This window comes from Thalassophryne amazonica, chromosome 17 (genome assembly GCF_902500255.1).
Source record: "Thalassophryne amazonica chromosome 17, fThaAma1.1, whole genome shotgun sequence".
NCBI classification, from domain to species: Eukaryota; Metazoa; Chordata; class Actinopteri; order Batrachoidiformes; family Batrachoididae; genus Thalassophryne; species Thalassophryne amazonica.
Genome location: NC_047119.1, coordinates 3,422,804 through 3,449,742, shown reverse-complemented (window position 1 = coordinate 3,449,742; position 26,939 = coordinate 3,422,804). Strand labels below are relative to the sequence as shown.

General features: G+C 42.6%; 1 pseudogene; it reads right to left on the bottom strand.

Annotated features, from left to right (window-relative positions):
* Positions 1-10,981: 10,981 nt before the first annotated feature.
* On the bottom strand, positions 10,982-22,009 carry LOC117530046 (annotated as a pseudogene).
* Between the last annotated feature and the right edge of the window lie 4,930 nt (positions 22,010-26,939).

The window sequence follows — 26,939 nt, the reverse complement described above, 5'->3', positions numbered from 1 at the left end:
ATATAAAGCGCCTTGGGGCAACTGTTTGTTGTGATTTGGCGCTATATAAAAAAATTGATTGATTGAAATTGATTGATTGAAAAAAAAAAAAAACTTTCCACTGATTCTTACATTTACTTTGACTTCAGTTTCCCTCACTGGTCTCCTTCCAGCAGGTCACTTAGCTTTTGAAAACTGGCTACTTGACACAGATTTACATACAGTGGCACAGTGTTTGTATTTTTTAAAGACTGATCTAAAGGAACATTTTCACTACGATGAGAACAGTTTGAAAATTACACTGTCAGAACTGTGAAGTTTGGTTTATTCTGTGAGGTCACTGTTGTCTTTGGGATGCTTTTTGCATTGTTGGGTATATATGTATCACAAATATACACAGCGGCATGGAAGATTGACACTGGAACACCGTCATGACCCAAATACAGATATACAAGGTGAATATGGGGAAGGGTGGCATCAAACCCGGGACCTTCTTGTAGGGTGACAAAGCCTAATGACCTCTTACCACATCATGCAGCCTTGTTTGGGTATAACAAATAACTGTTAAAACTTCTTTTTAAAATTTCAAAGGCTAAAATGAGATAAACTAAAACACTGGGGGCCCTATCTTGACAATTCATAGCATGTGGGCGTTAGTTCAAGTGCACTCGGGATGTTTTTGGGGTTGACAGTGCTGATCACTGAGCTTGATATTTCAGTGATCGTTAGCACAGGAGAGCAGCTGAGGACTGAAATGTTCTGCAATGGTGAAATCCTCATGTTCACTTTCTCTGGGCAAGTACCGTGCTTTTGTCAGACAAATTTGTTTCCAAACTGAAGTCAGTAACTTTAATCAAGTGTCTGGTGGAATTTGCCACCTTTGAAGCCAATTTAAATTGTAACCAGCCTGCATTTGTGGAAACTGCACAAGGGCTGCAAAGAGCCCCGTCATTTCCAAAGCGAAAAGGACACCATTTAAATTTATGAAATGAAGTTTTATGGTGAGTCTTTCTACCTACTTGTGGAGTCACTCAGTGCTGCAGTGGTTAGCACGTACGCCTCACAGCAGAAAGGTCTTGGGTTCCAGTACACCCGCGACCAGTATCCTTGTAGATCTGGAGTTACATAAGGAAGAGCATCCAGAACCAAATCAGGCTGGTGATCCATACTGGATTCACTGTGACAAACAGGAGCAGCCAAAAGGCGCGCCAACTGAGCCAGTGAGCAAAACACCTCAGTGTGTACGCCTGAATACCCATGTTTGTATTTCTGTATTTACACTCCATCAGTTCCATGATAATAATGTGTTTTGTGTGCACAATGATTGATGTTTAACTCCTGTGCAGTGCAACACGTTCATATGTTTCGTGACGTAATCAGATACCAACCTTTGGCATGGTGTCACAGGAGTGCCTAAGTTTGTCATATCAGTTTCATTTTAAGCAACATTTGTTTCAGTTTTGTTTCTCTTCAGTCAATTCATAGTAAGTCCCTTCGGCTGCTCTCTTGTTTGCACTCTGGGTCGCCACAGCAAATCCAAGGTGGATCTGCATGTTGAATTGGCACAGGTTTTACGCCGGATGCCCTTCCTGACGCAACTCCACATTACATGGAGAAATGTGGCAGGGGTGGGATTTGAACCTGGAGCCTTCTGAACTGAAACCAAGCGCATTAACCACTTGGCCACCACCCCTGTTCTCTGTAAACCAATGACAGAGCATCAGTCTTGTGGGTCAACCTCTCAGCGCATGTGTGAGAAAAATAACTGATCTGATTTAGATCAGACTTGGTGGTGTGACTGAGGGCCTGCCAAGGACAAGTGATTTGATTTTGAAAAAAAATCAGTTAAAAGTAATTAAGTAAGTAAGTAAGTAATGTTTATTTATATAGCACCTTTCACAGACAAGGGAAGTCACAAAGTGCTTCACAGAAGGCACACACAGATAAAAATTCTGTGAAAAATACAATTTCCATTACAATAAAACAGCACTAAGACACACACAGTGGTCATAAAACAGCCAGATCACTACTAAGGATTGACTGCCTGGAGAAAGAGGTGGGTTTTAAGTTTATGCTTAAAAACATCAACAGAGTCCAGTGAATGAAGAGACAAAGGGAGATCATTCCAGAGCCTCGGTGCAACGGCCTGGAAAGAGCGATCTCCTCACGTCTTAGAGTGGGTACGAGGGACCCTCAGAAGGTTCTGATCCACTGACCTTAGGCTCCGAGTGGGAGTGTCGGGACATAACAGGTCTCTAATGTAGGAGGGAGCCTGGCCATGCAAAGCTCTAAAAGTCAACACCAGGATTTTAAAATGGAAATGAAATGACAGTGGGAGCCAATGAAGGGACTTTAAAATAGGAGAAACATGAGTCCTTCTGCTTGAGCGAGACAGCAGCCTTGCTGCAGAATTTTGGACCTGCTGCAGACGGGACAGCTCCTTTTTGTTTAGACAGGAAAACAAATCGTTGCAGTAGTCCAAACGAGAAGATACAAAAGCATGAATAATCAACTCAAGATCATCTTTTGAAACAATTGATCTGAGTTTGGAAATCTTCCTCAACTGGTAGAAACAGTTTTGGTGAGCTGCTTGGAATGATGCTCAAATGACATTTCTTTATCAAAGATAACACCAAGGTTTCTCAGGCTAGATTTTGCAGATGAGCTCAAAAGACTTAAATACTGTTTAATCCCTGGAATGACATCATCGGGGGCAAACACCAGCACCTCAGTTTTATCCAAATTTAACTGCAGGGAATTTGCACCGAGCCATTGTTTTATTTTCTCAAGGCAGTTCAGTAGAGAGTCCAATTTCTGGGTCTCAGAGGCTTTAAATGATCAGTAAATTTGGATGTCATCAGCAAATAAGTCAAGGTCTTCGGGACAAGGTCAAGGTTTTGGCCCAATGCGTCTGTTGTGTATTAGTGATATTTAAATGGGCTGTTTCAAAGAACTTATGTGCGTCAAGGACGTAATAGAATCATCAGTGTTTATTTATTTATTTATTTATCTATCTATCTGTCTGTCTGTCTGTTAGCAAGATTACATCAAAACTACTGCACGGATTTTGACAAAATTTTCCACCACAGATAGATAATAGGCCACGGTAGACTCCATTACATTTTGAAGGTGATCTGGATCCAGAACTGGATTCTGGATAACATTTCACTTTATATAGGCTTTGAAGGATTATGTCAAAACTACTTCACATATTCTCACCAAATTATCATCACATTAGACATTAGGGCACAGAAGACTCCACTGAATTTTGGAGGTGATCTGGATCCAGATTGGCAGATGTCAGAAATCTCTGTTTGCTCTAGTTGAAGATGCACCAGTGGTTACTATTAAACACTAATGTAAAGTCATATATCACTTTTATGTTGGCCACAAAGCCTTTGCCCTTGTGTGACCTTGAAATGTTATACTCCACATCACAGCTCTGTAACTCAAACCATACAGTGGAGAGGTTTTATGTAAGTTTAGTGGTTCAGTTTTGAACAGAATTCCTCAAATGTCAAGGCCACACAGAACCATTTATGAACTCTCAGGGGCTCGTGGACTCATCCATGAGTCCATATCAATGGTGTTTTATGTTTCTGGACCCCTGAGGTTTAAAAGACTTCATTCCATAAATCTTCCTGATAGTGCACTTTCTGAGTGTCTCTTCCAGTCTGTAAAAGTGACTGATGATGCTGTTGCTCAAGAGAGAATATTCTTGTTTCACTTGTTTCAGCAACTCATTAGTCACCAGGTGTCTTACAAACTGACAGAAAGCTGATTAAAAATCAACAAGTGTTTAAAAAGCCACTCCAGGCCTAAATGATGCTCATATCAGCGTCGTAACACATTCACTGAATTGTACTCTTTCAATGTGTATCATGACATTTCACCATATTAACTGTAAAATGTAGGAAAACATACATTTTGCACCACACAATCCCTTTAATGAATCAGTTGTTAGCATTAGTGTTTCTTTCCACCTGATGATAGTGGCTCAAGCACATATCATGAAGTCTGATCTATGACCTTCTTAAACTGAAGGCCCGAGGGCCAGTCGCAGCCCGTGAGCCACACGATTATAACTTCTCGTATGTTCCATTTATTGTTAAACTTGACTCATATGATCATTTTTCATCTGGGTTGGACTTGTTAACGTTTAAAGGTCGAACCAATTACTGGCTATTTTGACAACCATTATTGTAAATGTATTTTTATTGGTCTATTATATTTGAGCTGTGTGTGATGGTCTCAGCCAGTTACGGGTATAACTCATGATAATGGTCCATCAGTGATGGACTGGCGTTCTTCTTGTAACTTCTTCCTCATTCAGAAAAAGCAGAACACATAAACTTTGATACTTCTGCATCTTTTCAGTGTGTTACCCAGGAGGAGGTCAGGAGACTGCCCTTGGGTGAGGGATGAAGGTCCCCTTTGAAGATGTATTGTTGAGACATTTTTGCATGTTAAAATGCTAAATAGATTACCTAATCAATTCCATGCATTTAATTTGACAATAAATAACCGTTTGCCTCATAGCACTAAATCAAAACATATATTCTTTAAATTGATTTCACTTTGCTTTCCTAGTATATTTTAAAACTACAAAGTCTTCCCTTGTCCATGAGCCCAAAGCCCATTTTGAGCTAATTGTGGACTAAATGATGCTCACAATCCAGCTGTAGTACACCAGGACCTACAAAAAAATGTGTTACGGGCATCACAGGATGGCAGCTGTAGCCAGGTAGGGGTCAATTAGGGAATAACCCTGTTGTGTCTGATGATTTGTGGACGTTCATGCTGGTTATACGGTCGCAAATTGAGCTTTACCGACCATGCGTTAGCAGAGCCGGTAAAAGGGATATTTTTGACAGTTCCCATTCTAATCCAATTCCATCGTTTGCATGGTTTATTTTTCTGTAGGTAATTCGGTTGGCGAGGCTTACCGTTGCGGCAGTGTCGCTCCAACAGCGGTCAGGGTGCAGACTAATCCATCAAATGTGAAATGGTAATTCTGTATTAGAATCCACATCAATACTTTTGTATGGTAGCTTAAATTCACACATTTCAGCATCGGCGGCGGTACACAATTTTCTGTCACTCTCAGCTAACAGCACCATTAATGACATCTGTGTAGCAGCGCGCGCAGCCGGTGTTCTGTTGAGATGCGCGTTTCGTCGCATAAATCGACAGTCCGTGTCCCGAACATATTGCGCATGCATGTGGATGCGCAGTTGCGCGGAGGGCTGGCCTCTCGACATCTCATTAGAACACCAATCAGGGTGCGGACTAATACATCCAAATGTGAAACGGTTGAATATTTTGCCACCGTTACCCCGATATTATACAGTCTGAAATCTCACATGATTAACTAATCAGATTTGCAGAAAAAAATGTAATTGGATTAGAATGAAGGATTACACAGGGGTCAGCATTTTAAATTTCTCCAGTCATATTGACAAGTATACCACATTATTTGTCTGACTAAAGATTCCATAAAGGAATGCACTCATCGGCCACTTTATTAGCTACACCTGTTCAATGGCTGGTTAACACAAATAACTTATCAGCCAATCACATGGCAGCAACTCAATGGATTTAAGCATCTAGACGTGGTGAAGACGACTTGCTGAAGGTCAAACCGAGCATCAGAATGGAGAGGAAACAGGATTTAAGTGACTTTGAATGTGGCTTGTGGTTGTTGGTGCCAGACGGGCAAAAAACTCTCTGATCTACTGGGATTTTCACCCACAACCATCTCTAGAGTTTACAGAGAATGGGCCAAAAAAGAGAAGATATCCAGTGAGCGGCAGTTGCATGGATGAAAATGCCTTGTTGATGTCAGAGGTCAGAGGAGAATGGACAGACTGGTTGAATGGGTGACAACTGCATGATGTCATCATGTCAATATGAACCAACATCTCTGAGGAGTGTTTCCAACAGCTTGTCTATCTATGCCACAAAGAATTAAGGCAGTTCTGAAGGCAAAAGGGGTTCAACCTGGTACTAGTAAGGCATACCTAATAAAGTGATCGGTGAGTGTAGTTTGGTCTATCTATGACTAAATGTTTTGGAGATATGCTGCAAAAATGGGAAAAAAGGTGACAAAGGTCATTTCAGTTTATACAGGGATGAAAAGTTCAAGTTGCTCCAATTTGGTCAAACTGATAAAAACTGAAGGACTGTGATGTCAGTGTTTGAGATTTTGTTTGCTTGTTTTATTTTTGTCCAGTCTGTTTTATTGTTTTCATTGATTCATTGGTTTTCTGTGTGTTATTCTCTTGCTGGGTGTTTCTGCTTGGGTCTGTCTGTTTCTCTGTTCTTGGTGGTGGGCGTTTCTCTCTCTCTCTCTGGCCACACCTTTGTTCCAGCACTTTCCACACACACCAGTTCCTAATTTGCAGCTCATCACCTGGGATTATATAAGATCACTGGGTGTGTTTGCTCCTTGCCAAATTGATGCGTCTTGTGCCTTCTCTCCAGCTCCTGTTCTCATGTTCCATAGTCCTGCCTACCTCCCTCCGTGGGTTTTTGACCTCCTGCCCATTTTTTGACCGTGCCAAGCCTGATGATTCTTGTACTTCTGCTGTGTATTTTGGACTGCTTTCTGTGTACCGACTGCTGCTATCCACCTCACTAACGAATTTTACCAACCAGAGCTGTCTGTGTGAGCCTCACATTTGTGTCTAAACGTCTTTGACCAACCCACCTGTCAGATATATAAAATGGATGTAATTAATAAATATTTTTGTGAAACCTATTGAATTACAAAGGAATGAAATTCTTCACTGTAAGCACATCTTGACTGCTTCATTTCATTTCTATTGTTGTGGTGTACAGAGATAATATTGCAAGAAACTGTCACTGTCCAAATATTTATGTGCCTGACTGTGCATGACCAATGTGTCACATTAATGTACGTACAGTAGCTGCTCTTTTAGATAATACTGATGATCTTTAAAAGAACCTCCCCAATGAGATTTGAGTTTCCAAAAACAAAACAACATAACCAATAGGTGAACCTGCTGAATCCTGACACTACAGGGAGAAGCTTGTTGTGCTGATCCTCACAAATGTCCAGACTCACACCGTGTTGTTCTCCCACCCCAACCATAGAAATGTAAAGAAAAAGGGACCAAAAACCATAAAAACAGCAATAAAGGCAGTACAACCTAATAATAATAAATCTGTAAATATATAAAAACAGATATTTATAACATATTCACCAGCATAAAAGAAAGAAAATAACATACGCCACTCTGTCACATGTTTATTTTATATATTGACAAGAAAAAAAGGACTCTGGTTTTTTACATAGTCAAAGAAAGGAGACCAAATCACCCAAAATTCCTCCCGACAGTTAATTCTACAGTATCTCTGTTTTTCTAGCAGGAGAGCATTTCCTTAATCCAGCCATCAAATGAAGGAGGTTTGTCTGATTTCCTCTGGAGACAAATGAGTCTGTGCGCCATTAATGAGACTAAAACTATGATCCTTGTTTGCAGTCTAGGAACAGTGATCTCTGGGGGAAGGACACCAAAAATGGAAGAAGGGGAAGGTATCAACGTTTTCCTGCACATATATGAAATGACATCAAAAATGTCTTTCCAGAACCGGTTCAGTGATGGACAAAGCCAAAACATATGTCCTATAGTAACTGGACCCTGATGGCACCTTAAACATGCAGGACCAACATTAGGATAAATTGTAGAAAGTTTATTTGACTAATGCTATACTTTGAATTGGATCAGGCACTGCAGGACGTGTGGATACAATCTAAGCAACATTACCAAGACAACCGAGAGAAGTCAATGTTTAGATCCTTTTCCCACACTAATGTAGGTTTATTCCATGAGGGTGGGTTAATATTCTGAATCATGGTGTAAATTTTCAAGATATGACCTTCAGTGTGAGGGTTTAAGGTTCACATGTCACTGGGACATTCTTAGATAGAAAGTCAAGTGTGTCATGTTTGTGTTTTCTTGGACTGCACGCCCTTGTCTTGTGTTTGGGGTCAGTCTGAGTGTGTCTTGGTCCCACACTGCCCACAGCTTCTGACTGACTGTGCCAGGTCAACGCTGCAAAATGAGCTTGTGGGAAGGCTGCCGGACTACTTTCGAGGTTTCCCGGATGTAAACAAGAAGACCTCCAACATGGCGCGAAGCCACACACATGCATCAGTGAGAGGGTAAGTAATCATGATTTCATTTAAATTTTTGCCATTTGTGTGACTTAAAACATTGTCAAATTAATACATCGGCAAGTCATGCATTGTTTTGCAGTGCAGTTATTCCTTTCTGTTGGACTATTTTAGGTGTAGTGATCGCTTCTTGGTGATGAGGCCAGAGCGCAGATGCACACAGAATATTAAAAATCTTAATCGTGGTTCGGCCCAACTGAGAGAGACCACTGCCTGAGCAGTGGAGAGAGGTGGAGGATGTGTCTTGTCTCTTTTGTTTGCCACGCCCTCTTCCTGGTTGTTCTTCCACACCTGTCTCATTTTCCCTAATCACACCTGTTATTTAAACCCTCTGTTTTCCCTCCTGTGTTTGCTAGTTTGTTGTTCCTTGTGACTTTGTTCCAGCCTTTTTTCCCCTCACAGTACTTGATCTTGTTTGTGTCAGGACCTGAGTTTTTACCTTGTTTTATTTTCACAATAGATTGTTGCCTTGCTGTGTACTGAACCTTTGCCTATTTTTGACCTTGACTTAGTCTCATGATTTGGATACGTTGCTGATTTTGGCTTGCCTTCCTGTGCACTGACCTTTGCTTGTGTTGCATCTTCATAAAGGATTGTAGGTCCACTCCTGTAGTGGACCATGAGCCACTAGCAGACAACTTCCTCAGTCAGCTGAACATACACAGTCTGGCAACTCAAAGTCTCACATCACCCTCTGCTGGACTCTTGTGAACATAACACCCACAGACTTGTAATTAACTGCAGCGTGTGTCCTGTACCTTACCAATATACAAACATATCTACGATACCACAGCTTGATTTTTTCAGTAAGTCCATTTTTACACTCTACGCCTCTGGTGTGAGTCTTACATTTATGTCCAGCCTTTTTGGGTCCAGGTTCCTGACAAAATGTTTACTAACAAAACTCCTAATTTGTATAATCTGAAAAACAAGAGATTTCGGGAAATCTATTTTTTGTTGTATAAAACGCTTCTTTACTGAAAAGTTCTTTTAAAATACTGGACCATTGCTATGCCAAATCTGAAATTCAGAATCAATTGAGATGGCTGCAAAAGGTGATTATTTAACAGAGGAGAAAATGGGGATAATTGATTATATGAAAATGCTTCCTAAACTGGAACCAAATTTTTCAGGAATGTTTAAGAACCATGATTACGGATCTGAGGTTGCGGACCTGTAGGGATCGCAGAACTAATAAGAAATAGGGCAAATTTCTGGGTTACTATACAATTTCATAATAGCCCAAGGTGGATCATGACTATTACCCCATGTGGAGATCCAGAATGTTATCTTACTTATATTTGCAGCCCAATAATACTTAATGAAGCAGGGCCACCCAGACCACCTGCTGGCCTGGGCACCTCCAGAAACAGTTTCCTCATTCTTGGGACAGATTTGTTCTATACAAAAGAAGAAATCAAGGTATCTATCTCCTTAAACACGGATGTGGGTTAAAAAAAAAAAAAAGGGAATCATTTGGGCAATAAATACATGAAGCTTGGTAGGACTGTCATCTTAACTGTATTCATTCTTCCAGCCAAAGAAATGGGTAATATGGACCATCATGACAAATCTTGTTTGGTGCTTTCTAACAAGGTTTTAAAATTATATTGATAGAGATCTTTATACAGACGTTTTAACTTTAACTCCTAAATATGTGAATTCTTCATCTTTGTTGAAAGGGAAAGGACTAAAGTCTATTCATGTTGCCAAATCATTAACTGTGAAAAGAGCACTTTTGGAAAAGTTTAGTTTGTACCCTGATATCTTGACATATGCTCACAGTATGTCAATGAGAGCTGGTAGGGATTGTATAGGATTTGACAGGTATACTTAAAGGTCGTCCGCATAAGGTGACACCTACGGGCAGGTCAAAAAAGGAATGGCGACAGGCAGCAACCTTGTGTCATGCCACGATGCAACGGGAAATAGCTTGATGTCTCAGAGTTGGTGCGTACTGCGGCCAGTGGTGTGAGTAAATTGTTTCAACCCAGGATATAAAAGGGGACAAATCCAAATTTTTTTCCAGAGTAGTAAATAAATATTCCCAATCCACCCGATCAAATACCTTTTCAGCATCTAAATAAATTTTGACCTCTGGCTGTCAGGTGGAGTGGAAGAATACAACACATGGAACAAGTGGCACATGTTATAAAATGACTGTCTCCCTGGTATAACACCTGATTGGTCTGAGTCTATTATTTTAGGCATGACTGTTTCAACGGTGGCGAAACCAAACTTTTGTGAGAATTTATAATCACAACAAAGCAGACTATTGCCCAATAAGAGCTAAAATCTCAGTGGTCCTTTCCTTTTTTTGGGCAAAACAATGATTGTTGCTTGATTGATGGTGTGAGATCATTTTTACACAGTGATGATTTCTTTGAAAAGTTTACTCAGTCAAGGGGATGTTTAGCTGAAAAAGTTTTATACGGTACATTTTTTAATTGTGAGTCACACAGTAACATATTAAACATGTTATACGTTATATCTACAACAGGAAGTAAAAAGTGGTAGAAATATACAACAACTTCAGGGAGTGGAAACATGAACATACTGGAAAGTTTCAGCCACCAGTACTTTATATTATCTGATCACAAACGTAAACTAATCACAGCTTTTTTTACATCCCCCAACTAAGACTCCCTTCAGACTTCAGAATGCCTTCAGACTGCCTTCAGACTGCCTTCAGACTGCCTTCAGACTGCCTTCAGACTGCCTTCAGACTGCCTTCAGACTGCCTTCAGACTGCCTTCAGACTGCCTTCAGACTTCAGAATGCCTTCAGACTGCCTTCAGACTGCCTTCAGACTTCAGAATGCCTTCAGACTGCCTTCAGACTGCCTTCAGACTTCAGAATGCCTTCAGACTGCCTTCAGACTTCAGAATGCCTTCAGACTGCCTTCAGACTTCAGACTGCCTTAACTGCTCAAAGGAGTCCGAGTTCTGACATTTCCAGTGTCAACCAAAGTCGTGGCAAACGGGAAGAAGTCTCTGGTCAGCCGTGACAGAAGACAAGGCATTTCCTTTTTCCCGCCAAGTAGCCGACCTTTTGCCTGGAAGGTGTAGGCCACGCGGTACGAGAGGCGCGTTAGTAGGCGTGTCAGCTCCAGGTTGCGGTTGCCTTCCTCTTCTACTAAATCGCAGAAGTCTGGAGAAAGACTGATCCTAGTGGATGCATAAAGCACCATAACCTGAGGAGAGGAGGGAAGGAAGAAATGTTAAAATAAGTGCACTCATCAAACTATAAACAGCTACAAGGTGCCCTCATGGAGTTCATACCCCCACAAAGGGCAACAACGGCCAACCTAAACTCTGGTAGGCAGAATTCCTGTTTTTATCTGATGAGATATCTTGTGGTGTCATAAGACAAGAACACTAAAGACAACCTGGTCTCACGGCAAGTCGTGCTTCAGCAGCACAAAATATACATTAATCTATTGGTTCGTAATATTGTGTGTGTGTGTGTGTGTGTATATATATAATAAGTCCCTTCAGCTGCTCCCTTGTTTTGCACTCGGGGTCCACACAACAAATCTGAGGAACATTTTTTAATTGGCATAAGTTTTTTTACCATACTTAGGTCATGTGAGCTCACGGGATTCTCTGAGTTTGAGTTGGATCCTGATAGCTACATATCCGGATCTACGCTTAATCGCTGCCTGAGAAGCAGCTGTTCTCCATATGTTATTTGTTCAGACAGATTATACAATTGCTTGTATTTATTTTTGAAAGAGCACAGGTGTTCAGCAAACACTGAATGTTCAAGTGACGTTTTATAGCTGCTTATAATGAACTGATAATACTGTGGAACAGAATGAACAGAATGTATGACTGGAGCTGCGTTTCTTGAACAAACTAGTGATGGGTTTTAATATGCTTGAAAAGATTCATGCCAAATGTAGCAAATTTCTTCCATTCATATATAAATGTAACTCTTCGTTCAGTTGCCAATTCTGTGTATATAAACAGTGAAGTTGAAATAATTTAACAGTTTCAACCTTCACATAAAGACAACAACTAAATAAAAATGTTATTTAAGCTGGTCTCCTGTTGCCGATTTGTAGCCATAAGAAATTCTTAAAGTGAGGAAATCTTTCCTGATTCATCACAACAGCAGTCTAAAGTTGTGTGTCATAGTGTTACACACCAGGTTAGTGCTGGTTATAAGTGACAGTAAACACAGCCCTGTGACACACAAGCTCCTGGGCATGTTCACAGCAGTGCTGTGTGCAGTTGGTCCACTAATGACCGTGGTTAGAACGAGACCTTTCCAGCAAACCCAAATACAACTGTCTTCTGCGAAAAGTGCAGCATGGCTTCCATGGGATCATGATGTATATTATAGTTCAAAGGAGAAGAGGTCAGCAAACACTGAGTCTTGAACACTCCATTCAAGTTATTATTATCCATCAGCGCACACACACACACACACACACACACACACACACACACTGACTGCTGCACTCTGCTGCCTGGTCCGGTCATTTTCACCCTGCTGCAAGGAAGTCGCCCACCACTTACTTCACAAATCATATAATTTGCACTGTATTTTAATTTTAGTTTACATTGCAGCCTGGTGACAAAATAACTGAGCAGCCAAATACACATTGAAGTTGCAATGATTTATTTCAAGATGCAATGTATAATATAATACTGATTTGCTTTTGGGTTCCTTTAAAAATGAAGAACAAGACACACCCACATTTATTTACGCACATCCCCTCCTCAGCTTTCTTTAAACTCTTAATGTTGTGAAACGGATTCCACCACAATTACACACATGCACACAGCAGGTACTTCGTTCATCTGCATGAATTACTGCATTTAATGAATTATGCAAAGATGTTAGGCACAAATTTTGATAGCAATGTAGCGTTTTATGGTTTTTGACCATCATCATTTTCAATTAAAATTTTTTGTTTTTTATTATTTAATACCTGAATCAAGCTACATACTTCATTTTGAACTGAAGACACCACTTGAGTTTTTCTTCTTCTTTAATTCTCGGTGATTTTAACAAAGGGAATCTCAGTCAGGAATTACCAAAATACAAACAGTTTGTTAAATGCCCGACCAGAGAAGGGAGCACGTTAGATCATTGTTACACGACAGTGAGCGGTGCGTACCGCGCCGTGGCCCGTGCAGCTTTGGGACTCTCAGATCACGTGATGGTCCACTTGATCCCCACATACAGACAGAGACTTAAACTCTCTAAACCTGTTGTGAGGACGTCTAAAGTGTGGAGCAATGAAGCTGTAGAGGAGCTACGCGCGTGCTTGGCCACCACGGATTGGGATATGTTTGAGGCTTCAACAGACAGTCTAGATGACTACACGGACACTGTGACGTCATATATTCATTTCTGTGAAGACAGCATCATCCCACAGCGCACCAGGGTGAGATATAACAATGACACGTCCTGGTTCACACCTAAACTCCAGCAGCTCCGTCAGCAGAAAGAGGTGGCTTTCAGAGAAGGAGACAGAGACAGCTATAGAGGTGCAAAGTACAGATTTAGCAAGGAGGTGGCAATAAATCCATGTACAGTTCACGTCTGCAGCAAAGGTTCTCTGCCAACGACTCGGCCTCTGTGTGGAGGGGGTTGAAAGAGATCACCAACTACAAGCCCAAAGCACCTCGTTCTATTGACGACCTGAAGCTGGCCAACGACCTGAAGCGTCTTCTATTCACGCTTTGAAGACAAGGACTCACACCTCCCCACCCCCCACACAACCTGGATATTCAAACACTCTGGACTCCCCCCTCTCAACTGCTGCCCTCCCCACTCCCCCTGTTGCCCTCTCGTCCAAGAGGAGGACGTGAGGAGACATTTCAAAAGGCTGAATCCACGTAAGGCCCCGGGCCCAACTGTTGTCTCTCCTGCCACCCTTAGACACTGTGCTGATGAGTTGGCCCCAGTCTTCACGGGGATCTTTGTAACACCTTCCTGGAGTCATGCCATGTTCCATCTGTTTCAAGTCCTCAATCATAATTCCAGTCCCAAGAAACCACACATCACTGGACTTTAATGACTACAGGCCTGTGGCTCTCATCGTCTGTAGTCATGAAGACCTTCGAATGCCGGTTTTATCCCACCTGAAGTCCCATCACCGACCCTCTCCTGGACCCCCTGCAGTGTGCCTACAGAGCCAACAGGTCTGTAGACGACGCCATAAACTGGCCCTGCACTCCATCCTGCAGCACTTGGACTCCCCAGGAACCTACGCTAGGATCCTGTTTGTGGACTTCAGCTCTGCATCAACACCATCCTTCCAGCTTTGCTCCAGGACAAGCTTTCTCTGCTCCACGTGCCACTCCACCTGCAGGTGGATCACAGAATTCCTGACGGACCGGAGTCAGCATGTGAGCTGGGAAAGAATGTCGCGAACACTCGGGCTCTCAGCACAGGATCTCCACAGGGCTGTGTCCTTTCCCCTCTGGCTCTTCCTCCCTGTACACTAACTGCCTGCACCTCCAGCCACGACTCTGTAAAGCTCATCAAGTTTGCGGACGACAACCACCACTCATCGGACTCATTCGGATGGGGATGAGTCTTCCTACAGGAGGGAGGTGGACCAGCTGGTGACCTGGTGCAGCAGCACAACTTGAGCTCAACACCCAGAAAACAGTGGAGATGATCGTGGACTTCAGGAAAGCCACAGCCCCCCTGCCCTCCCTTGCCCTCACCAACAGCCCCATCACCACTGTGGTCTGTCACCGCTTCCTTGGCACCACCATCACCCAGGACCTCAAGTGGGAGTCAACCATCAGCTCCCTCATCAAGAAGGCCCAGCAGAGGATGTACTTCCTGCAGCAGCTGAAGAAGGCCAAGCTGCCTGTCCAGCTGATGGTGCAGTTCTACACGGCCATCATCGAGTCCATCCTCTGCTCCTCCATCACGGTGTGGTACTCCGGGGCCACAGCCAGGGACAGACACAGACTGCAGTGCATTGTGGCCTCTGCTGAGAAGGTGATCGGCTGTAGCCTTCCATCTCTCCACGACCTGCACGTCTCCAGGACTCTGGGCCGAGCAGGTCGGATCACAGCTGACCCTTCTCACCCTGCACACGGTCTGTTCAAACCACTCCCCTCAGGCAGGAGGCTACGGTCCATCCGGACCAGAACCTCCCGCCATAAGAACAGTTTCTTCCCCTCTGCCGTTAGACTCATGAACGCCTCATAACTCAGTCACCTTAAGCTTAACTCTGTCACTTTATCATTTTCTCACGGGTCACTTTAGACAGTGTACTTTGGTTTTTAATTGCACTCCTCCCACTGCACTGTTTTTTTCTGTTTCTCTGTTTTTCTGTTGCACACAGCCTTCATATTTCATATTTCTTTTTTTTTATCTTATATTTTATCTTATTTTGACACATATGTTATATTTTATCTTAGCATTTTATCTCTTCTTAATGTTGCACCATTATACCAAAGCAAATTCCTAGTCTGTGAATCCTGTTCACTGGCAATGGCAATAAACTTCTGATTCTGATTCATGGAAGACCCAGCATGTGACAACACAAAGACATTTAGACTCATTAATAAAACAACTGAAAAAACATGATTCATTTATGGGTGATTTTCTTGTAAATTAGCAGAAAGTAACCAAAGCTTTTATTTTTGAAGGTGAAACATACTCGCACATTATTATACATGTACAAACTCGCACGTTTTACATGTGCGAGTTTGTACATGTATAATAATAATAATTAAATTTGTGTTCGTATTTGATGTTTTACTGACACACTAATCAAGAAAAACAAAAACAAAAAAGGGCCTCATTTTCCTCACGGTAGCACAAATTCATTCTCATTCATTCTATGATGGATGCACGCAATTAAAAGTGAAGCGGGGGGAGCACGAAAAAAAAAACGTGAGACTGGGCTGCTAAAGAATGAGATAAAACAATGTTTCCCAACTTTTATTTCTCCCAGGGGCCCACTTTTAAAATGACAAACCATCACAACCTATTTCACTAAAGGCATTATGCCACTCAGACCAGTCCTCACACCTTTTTTTTACTACCCCCATCATGTTATTTTAACTATTTATAATCTTCCCCCTAACTATAACACCCACTCCCCCCGACCCCTCATTTCATGCCCCCTGTCACGAAAAGCACCCCGTTTTCGTGACAGTATCACAAACCATAGATTAATTTACTTTTGGTAATGCCATCACGAACTGCCCAGTTTGAGATCAGCCCAGTTTGTCTGCTGTCCACTGAAATTAAATTGTGCAACACTTGTCCAAAATAATAAATAAAACAAAACAATCTTAATTATATTTTGATTTAAACTTAAACTGTAGCCAGCTGGCATGAAAATAACTGAGCAGCCAATATGTGTGAAGCTGCTCGATCATTCCCTCTGAACGTCCATAAACTATAACCTTTGTATTATTTATTATCATTGAAAAAAGATTACATTGTTTTTAAAACAGTTTTTGACCACAGATTGATACATGTTTATTTTAAATGTGTGTGTCTGTCTTTTTTTTTTTTTTTAGTTGAAACACAAATATGGCTGTCTGATTTTTATTTTAAACTTGTATCTGTCTGATTTTTATTATTATTACTTTAAGCATTGGTATCTGATTTTTATCATAAATGCATATATTTGCTGATTTGTTATTGTAAGCAGGTGTATCTGTTTAAATTTGATTTAAGTGTGTATCTGCCTAATTATCTTTTATTTTAAGTGTGTGTATCTATGTAATTTTCTAGTGGGATATTTGTTCAGGCTGATGAGGACATGCAGTGTTGAGTATCTTCTGTGCATTTTTTTTTTAATTAAGCGGGTCATGTGATTGGCTCTTACCCGGAGGTGTGGCGTACATCACTGCTGTATCTACAGGAACGAGATAGGTCCTGGTTAAGGCTGCCATCCGTGGTGTCGTCTGCTGAATCTACCTCCACGCATCATCCAGGTCATCTCCTCGACAGGCCTGGACACAGCAATGTGACAAAATAAGACACATCCACATTAAAATGATAGCTCTCATTGGAAAATATCTGGAATGTCTGAATAATTTCTATGTTCTGTTCAGGGCAGTCAAAGGTCAGGAGGTCAGAATCTGACAGTGGACCTTATGCTTTAGAGAATCATTCATGATAAACACAATTTCATGACCCTAAAAGTCCAAACTCCTGAAAGCATAAAAGATTCTTATAATATGATTTATAATCACCAGACTCTGACGTTAATGATGCTGCACCACAGAATAAGAGCATTAAATTGGTGAATATACTGCAGCGTCGTCATGGTGATTTGTGTGTTGGTGGATGTCTGATGTTTGTACCTGTATAGGAACAGCTTAGCCTTTGTCTCCATACACAAGTTGTCAAAATAACGGAAAATGTGAGCCAGCCGGACGGGTTTGCCATCGGTCCCAAACACGCAACCCTCCTCCCCGTGAGACGGACAACACGGCCAGGAAACAGTCCTTCACAGGCCTCATGCTCTCTGCAGTGCAAAAAACACAAACATGCAGGTGTTATACGTGCAGATTCAAATGCCACACTTTGTGCACTCATTATGAAATTCGACATCAAGACAAAGGAACATTTGCATGCTTTACCTGGCGTGCATATATGTGCCCTGCGTGAACACGCACAGTCACACATGCATGCATGCCACAATTGCACAGGTATGCTTCTTTGCGCAATATCAATTAAACTACAGATTAGAGAATATTTTGTCCTCAGCAGGTTTAACATGTCCTGGTATTTGTCTAGAAGGGCTTCCAGAATTATGTATATTTCACATAAAAACAAAACAGGTTTAAAAAAAAAAAACATGGTGATACAATTGCAAAGAATAAGAATAACAGATAACTATACACACTTATCTTTTGGCAAGGGCCAATAGTTTGTTTGTGATAGGATAGCCTCATGATGTCACAAGACAGGACACATCTGACTTGGGAAGTTTTGAAAAAAATGCCCAACTGTACTTACTTAAGGAAAAAATCAAAAGAAAAAAATTGTGGAAGATCTTAAATTGCTGAAAAACTGTCCAAAATGTTGTCAAAGTTAGGTTTTTTTTTTTTGTTTTGTTTTTGTTTTTCTTGATTAGTGTGTCAGTAAAACATCAAATAACGAACACAAATTTAATAATTTATTTATTTATTTATTAGTTTATTTGACAGGGACAATTTACATTAATGAACATTTCTGTAAATGCACAGAATTGGCCTTAGCGGCTATTTTTCATCTGCAGTCCCCTGGACAGGTGGTAGGCAATCATGGTAAAAATAAGTGTTAGTTAAAATACATGCATAAAACACTTCACCTTATATACAATTTAGTAAACATTGTATATATATATATATATATATATATATATATAATTAAACATGCAGGTAAATATATTTCTAAGAATATTCAGGAGATTTGGTGCTGACATGTATAATACTGTCGCACATGTAAAACATGCAAGTTTGTACATGTATAATAATGTGCGAGTATGTTTCACCTTCAAAAATAAAAGCTTTGGTTACTTTTTGCTAATTTACAAGAAAATCACCCATAAATTAATCATGTTTTTTCAGTTGTTTTATTAATGAGTCTAAATGTCTGTGTTGTCACATGCTGAGTCGTCCATGAAGAAAAACTCAAGTGGTGTCTTCAGTTCAAAATGAAGTATGTAGCTTGATTCAGGTGTTAAATAATTTAAAAAAATAATTTATAATTGAAAATGATGGTCAAAAACCATAAAACGCTACATTGCTATCAAAATTTGTGCCTAACATCTTTGCATAATTCATTAAATGCAGTAAATTCATGCAGATGAACAGAAGTACCTGCTGTGTGCATGTGTGTAATTGTGGTGGAATCCGTTTCACAACATTAAAGAGTTTAAAGAAAGCTGAGGAGGGGATGTGCCGTAAATAAAATGTGGGTGTGTCTTTTTCTTCATTTTTAAAGGAACCCAAAAGCAAATCAGTATTATATTATTACATTGCATCTTGAAATAAATCATTGCGAAGAGTTACATTTATATATGAAATGGAAGAAATTTTGCTACATTTGGCATGAATCTTTTCAAGCATATTAAAACCCATCACTAGTTTGTTCAAGAAACGCAGCTCCAGTCATACATTCTGTTCATTCTGTTCCACGGTATTATCAGTTCATTATAAGCAGCTATAAAATGTCACTTGAACATTCACAGTGTTTGCTGAACACCTGTGCTCTTTCAAAAATAAATACAAGCAATTGTATAATCTGTCTGAACAAATAACATATGGAGAACAGCTGCTTCTCAGGCAGCGATTAAGCGTAGATCCGGATATGTAGCTATCAGGATCCAACTCAAACTCAGAGAATCCCGTGAGCTCACATGACCTAAGTATGGTAAAAAAACTTATGCCAATTAAAAATGTTCCTCAGATTTGTTGTGTGGACCCCGAGTGCAAAACAAGGGAGCAGCTGAAGGGACTTATTATATATATACACACACACACACACAATATTACGAACCAATAGATTAATGTATATTTTGTGCTGCTGAAGCACGACTTGCCGTGAGACCAGGTTGTCTTTAGTGTTCTTGTCTTATGACACCACAAGATAATAAAGGCCACTCTGAAAGGTGCAGTTTTATCACACAGCACAATGCCACAGATGTCGCAAGATTTGAGGGAGCGTGCAATTGGCATGCTGACAGCAGGAATGTCAACCAGAGCTGTTGCTCGTGTATTGAATGTTCATTTCTCTACCATAAGCCGTCTCCAAAGGCGTTTCAGAGAATTTGGCAGTACATCCAACCAGCCTCACAACCGCAGACCACGTGTAACCACACCAGCCCAGGACCTCCACATCCAGCATGTTCACCTCCAAGATCGTCTGAGACCAGCCACTCGGACAGCTGCTGAAACAATCGTTTGCATAACCAAAGAATTTCTGCACAAACTGTCAGAAACCGTCTCAGGGAAGCTCATCTGCATGCTCGTTGTCCTCATCGGGGTCTCGACCTGAGTCCAGTTCGTCGTCGTAACCGACTTGAGTGGGCAAATGCTCACATTCGCTGGTGTTTGGCACGTTGGAGAGATGTTCTCTTCACGGATGAATCCCGGTTCACACTGTCCAGGGCAGATGGCAGACAGCGTGTGTGGCGTCGTGTGGGTGAGCGGTTTTCTGATGTCAATGTTGTGGATTGAGTGGCCCATGGTGGCAGTGGGGTTATGGTATGGGCATTTTGAATGCACAGAGATACCGTGACGAGATCCTGAGGCCCATTGTTGTGCCATACATCCAAGAACATCACCTCATGTTGCAGCAGGATAATGCACGGCCCCATGTTGCAAGATCTGTACACAATTCTTGGAAGTTGAAAATGTCCCACTTCTTCATGGCCGCATACTCACCGGACATGTCACCCATTGAGCATGTTTGGGATGCTCTGGACCGGCGTATACGACAGCGGTACCAGTTCCTGCCAATATCCAGCAACTTCGCACAGCCATTGAAGAGGAGTGGACCAACATTCCACAGGCCACAATTGACAACCTGATCAACTCTATGTGAAGGAGATGTGTTGCACTGCATGAGGCAAATGGTGGTCACACCAGATACTGACTGGTATCCCCCCCCCAATAAAACCAAACTGCACCTTTCAGAGTGGGCCTTTTATTGTGGGCAGTCTAAGGCACACCTGTGCACTAATCATGGTGTCTACATCAGCATCTGATATGGCACACCTGTGAGGTGGGATGGATTATCTCAGCAAAGGAGAAGTGCTCACTATCACAGATTTAGACTGATTTGGAACAATATTTGAGGGAAATGGTGATATTGTGTATGTGGAAAAAAGTTTTAGATCTTTGAGTTCATCTCATACAAAATGGGAGCAAAACCAAAAGTGTTGCGTTTATATTTTTGTTGTATATATATATATATGACAAACTATCTGTGACATTTTAGCCAAGCAGATAGGTGAAAATAGTTGTTAATTTTATGATACAAGCACCAATACAAAGACCAAACCTTTAACTTTATTATTATATCTCAAACACATAGATGTTGTTTGAGATATAATAATAATAGTAATAATAATAATAGTAGTAGTAGTAATAATATGTGCCAAGCTCATTTTATGTAATTGTGTTTAAAATGGATTCAGCATGTAAGAAAATGTAGAACTTCAGGAATATATGTCATACAGACACAAATTAAGTTTTGTTTTCTACGTTTGCAGATGCTGAATCAGTTCCAGTCATACTGATATTACATCATCCACTATGCAGATTCTCTTGTCTAGACACACATTTCCATAGTACACTGAATATGCCTGTTTTCCATGTACATTTGAAGAGATTCTTGTACTTATTCTTGGGTAAATCTGCTTCTTAATACAGGACCCTCAGCACATTTATGCAACAAACAGGTACAGCAGCAATATTCTGATGAACGTTTAAATATTGAGGCAAACTGCCGGATGGTGTGCGTTCATTCATACTGTACCTTTTAAAAACAATCTGTAGATTTCATCACTGGTGAGGTTGTTGTGTAGCTCCACTTTATAGCCCAGTTTGCTGAGTGTACGGTGGAGTCTCTTCGAGTCCTTCTCCGCTCCAGGTCTCTTCTGCAGGTTGACCCCGTAGTCGAACTTGGCCACAGACACCAACACTGCCCTGTTCCACTCGGCCCTGTCAGCCATCACTCGACTCTTAAATAGAGACTGAGAGGTAAAATGCAGAAGGCTCGTTTCTGGACTGGTTCTTTTCTGTCCAAATGCACAAGACTGAGCTGTCTCACAGTTTAACGTGGACCAACACCTGTTTGAAGAACAATTGCACATGTAGTGTCTGTTATGTCTCAAGCAGACTTTATGTCCCTGTGTTTGCTCTGCAGTTCAGGTGAAGCCACACCCATGCATGTCCACACATGAATAATCGTTCATACCTGTCTAACCATATATGGGCGATTTCCTCTCCAAACCGTTACAGGAAAAGGAATCACATGTCTTTATCTATTACATAATTTCAGTCTCTCCCATATCTTACAGATATTCCAGAGTGTTCAAAGAAATCACATGGTTATCTAAATGGCGATCATGGGTGTACTGACAAGTCAGCGCTCGTATACTGAACACTTACAGCTGATTTCTTGTAACTGCACAGGTTTTAGGCTTGCACTGCGAAAATTTATGAAATCAATATCCAGAGTGTTTCCAGAGAGAGAGAGAGAGAGAGAATTTAAAATAATTAGAAAACAGTTGAATTTGAATAGATAAATGCCATGTGTACATTATGTGACCCGGCCTGGAGGAAGCCCGGGGCCCCCGTTTGGAGCCGGGCCTGGATGTAGGGCCCGGGCACTTGGTGGCTGGACTTGCCATGGAGCTCAGTAGCACAGCCCGAAAAGGCAACGTGGACTTTCCATCTCCACCCTGTGGGTTCACCACCCACAGGGGGAACCGCTGGTGCCGGGTACGCTGTCCCATGGGTTGCAGTGAAAGTCGAGGGCCTTGGCGGACCAGACCCGGGCGGCAGGGGGCTAGCTCTGGGGGTGTGAAATGTCACCTTGCTGTGGGGGAAGGAGCCGGAGCTTGTGAGGGAGGTGGAGCGATATCACTTAGATCTGGTTGGCCTCGCCTCCACACACAGCCTTGGCTCTGGATCCACTCTCCTTGATAGGGGTTGGACCTTATTCTTCTCTGGAGTTGCCAAGGTTGTGAGGTGCTGGGCGGGTGTGAGGATACTGACGAGTCCCCGGCTGACCACCACTACACTGGAGAGGGTCGCCTCCCTGCCCCTTCGGGTGGTGGGGGGAGCTCTGACTGTTGTTTGTGCGTATGCACCGAACAGCAGTTTGGAGTATTCGGCCTTCTTTGAGTCCCTGAATGGAGTCATGTATGGGGCTCCGGTGGGGGTCTCCATCGTTCTGTTGGGGGACTTCAACGCACACGTGGCCAATGACAGAGACACCTGGAGAGGTGTGATTGGGAGGAACGGCCTCCCCGATCTAAACCCAAACGGTCATTTGTTATTGGACTTCTGTGCTAGTCATGGACTGTCCATAACAAACACCATGTTCAAACATAAGGATGTTCATAAGTGTACATGGTACCAGAGCACCCCAGGCTGAAGATCAATGATCGATTTTGGAATCGTATCATCTGAACTGAGGGCGCATGTTGTGGACACCCGGGTGAAGAGAGGAGCAGAGCTGTCAAATGATCACCATCTGGTGGTGAGTTGGATCAGAGGGTGGGGGAGGACTTTGGATAGACCCGGTAAGCCAAAAGGGGAAGTGCGGGTGAACTGGGAACATATGGAGGAGCCCACTGTCTGACAGATCTTCAACTCACACCTCCGGTGGAGCTTTTCTAGCATCCCTGTGGAGGATGGGGGTACTGAACCAGAATGGGCAATGTTCAAAGCTTCCATTGCTGAAGCTGCAGCAGGGAGCTGCGGCCTGAAGGTCTTATGTGCGTCAAGGTGCGGCAACCCTTGAACAACCTTGGTGGACACCGGTGGTCAGGGAAGCCGTCCGACTGAAGAAGGAGTCCTTCCGGGATATGTTATCTCGGAGGACTCCGGAGGAATTACAAGATACCAACAGACCCTATAGGGCAGCAGCCTCTGCTGTGGGAGAGGCAAAGCAAGTGGGGTGGGAGGAGTTTGGAGCAACCATGGAGAAGGCTGTCGGTCTGCACCAAGGTGCTTCTGACGGACCATGAGGCACCTCAGGAGTGGAAAACAGGAACCATCCAAGCTGTCTACAGTAAGATGGGACTCTGTTGACCTCAACTGAGGATGTAATCCGATGCTGGAAGGAACACTTGGAGGAACTCCTGCATCAGACCAGACTGCCCTCTATCGAAGGGGCAGAGCTGGAAGCTGATGGAGGATTTTCATCAATTTTCCTGTTGGAAGTCATTGAGGTAGTCAAACACTCAACTCCGCAGTGGCAAGGCCCTGGGGGTTGATGAGATCCGTCCAGAAATTGCCTAAGGAGTGAGCAAACCTGGGGTGGTGGTCCCCGTATTTAAAACCAGGGGGGGTTCCAAGAGTGTGTGCTAACTACAGGGTCATCACACTAATCAGCCTCCCTGGTAAAGTTCTAATCCAGGGTGCTGGAAAGGAGGGTCAGCTGATAGTGGAACCTCTGATTGAAGAGGAACATGCGGGTTCCGTCCCGGTCGGGGAACAACTGACCTGCTTTTCACTCTCACAAGGATCCTGGAGGGGGCCTGGGAATATATCCATTCAGTCTACATGTGTTTTGTGGACTTGAAGAAGGTGTATGATTGGGTATCCTGGGAGATACTGTGAGAAGTGCTGCAGGAGTATGGCGTGAGGGGGTCCCTTCTCAGGGCCATCCAGTCTCTGTACTCACAAAGCGAGAGCTGTGTTTGAATGTTTAGCATTAAGTTGGACTTGTTCTCGGTGGAGGTTGGCCTGTGCCAGGGCTACGCCTTGTCACCAATCCTTTTTGTGATATTCATGGACAGGATATCAAGGTCGGGGGGGAGGAGGGTTTCCACTTTGGTGGGCTCAGGGTCTCATCACTGCTTTTTGCAGATGATGTAGTCCTGTTGGCTTCATCGGCCAGTGACCTCCAACACTCACTGGATCAGTTCGCAGCCAAGTGTGAAGCAGCTGGGATGAGGATCAGCACCTCTAAATGTGAGACCATGGTTCTCAGCAGGAAACAAATGGATTGCCTACTACAGGTATGGAATACGGTCTTGTCCCAAGTGAAGGAGTTCAAGTACCTCAGGGTCTTGTTCACGAGTGAGGGGACAATGGAGCATGAAATTGGCCAGAGAATCGGTGCAGCAGGGGTGGTGTTACATTCGCTCTACCATACTGTTGTGATGAAAAGGGAGCTGAACTAAAAGGTGAAGCTGTTGATCTACTGGTCAGTCTTTGTTCCTACTCTCACCTATGGTCATGAGGGTTGGGTCATGGCCGAAAGAACTAGATAACAGGTACAAGCGGGCAAAATGGGCTTCCTTAGGAGGGTAGCTGGTGTCTCCCTTAGAGATAGGGTGAGAAGTTCGGTCATCAATGGGGAGCTTGGAGTAGAGCCGCTGTTCCTTCACATTGAAAGGATCCAGATGAGGTGGTTCGGGAATCTGTTAAGGATGCCTCTTGGGCGCCTTCCTAGGGAGGTGTTCCAGACATGTCCACCTGGGAGGAGACCCCAGGGAAAAACCCAGGACTAGGTGGAGAGATTATATCTCCACACTGGCCTGGCCTGAGAACGCCTCGGGATCCGCCAGTCAGAGACATGGGAGAGGGAAGTCTGGGGGCCCCTGCTAGAGCTGATGCCCCGCGACCCGATCTTGGATCAGCGGTTGAAGATGAGTGTACAAGTTTCACCCACTCGTCAGGTCTCAGTAATTGAGTCTGGGGAGCAGATTTTTGTCTCGATTTACTCAGAGACCCCAAGTTTCTATTTGAGCCATTTAAACATTTTTTTCCTCTTTTTCCTGAAAATAAGAGATTTGTGCTTTGACATTTGACTCAGATGGAATGGTCCTTGGCTGTATCTCAGTAACCAGGGAAGCTAAACAGCAGACATTCACCTTAAATTACCCAGCAACCCGAAGACTTTTGGGTTGAGTTGGGCACAGTCTGGGGCACCACCAGGGATTTTGGGCCCCATGAAAAGAACTCTTACCCCCCCATATTATTTTGTCACTAATGTAATTGTATTGGGGGCCTAACTGGGCCCCTGTCAATCATGGGCCCCTACAATCCATCTTCTTAGTCTCCCCTTATCGGCGCCTCTGGGAACAGTTCCACTAATCAGCTAACTTTGAAAACCATTAGCAGACTGATGAGCTTCCACTAAATTTATTGACTCTGATGAGTTTAAATCGGCTAACTTTATTTATTTTGTTGTGTGGGGGCTTACGATATGAAGTGCGGGCTTACGATACGATACACTTTATTGTCCCCTCAGGGAAATTTGTCTTGGACTCATGCTAAGTGCCTTTACAAAAGGAAACAAACAGATACAAGTAAAAACACAACCACATCCATAACAATTAACATGACAGGAAGTCAGGAGAAACACCATAAGTATTGCACAATTCCAGTTTTAGACATTATTGTTTAGCAATTTGATGGACATGGGGACGAATGAATTATTGAGTCTATTAAGTCTGTCAGTCTGCTCCGAGGGACTCTATACCTTCTCCCAGAGGGAAGGAGAGTGTACTCTGTGTGAAGGACATGAGCTGAATCCATCAGTATCCTCTGAGCTGCTTTCAAGACAGACTCTTCATAGAGTGAGCTGAGGGACTGATATTGTTTCTTTCCAATTATCTTCATTGCATTATCAATTTGTCTGTTAAGTTTTGTTTTAAGTTGTACAGAGAGGTTGCCGTACCAGGCAGTCATGCCATATCTGACTAGACTCTCTAACACTGCCTGGTAAAACAACAACATTATTTTTTGATTGACACCATACAAACGAACACTACGAAGAAAATAAAGTCTCTGATGGAGTCGAGAGCACAAACTGTCCACATGTACAGTCCAGCTGAGAGTATTGTCTATGTGCAGCCCCAAGTACTTGTATGAGCTGACCTGGTCAATAGGAGTACCATGTATGACCACAGGAGTATGGTCCCCAAAAGTCCTTGGATCCAGAATCATTTCCTTGGTTTTATTAACATTTAAAGACACCCTCTCTACTTTTAAGATAAGGCTTAAAACTTTCCTTTTTCTAAAGCTTATAGTTAGGGCTGGATCAGGTGACCCTGAACCATCCCTTAGTTATGCTGCTATAGACTTAG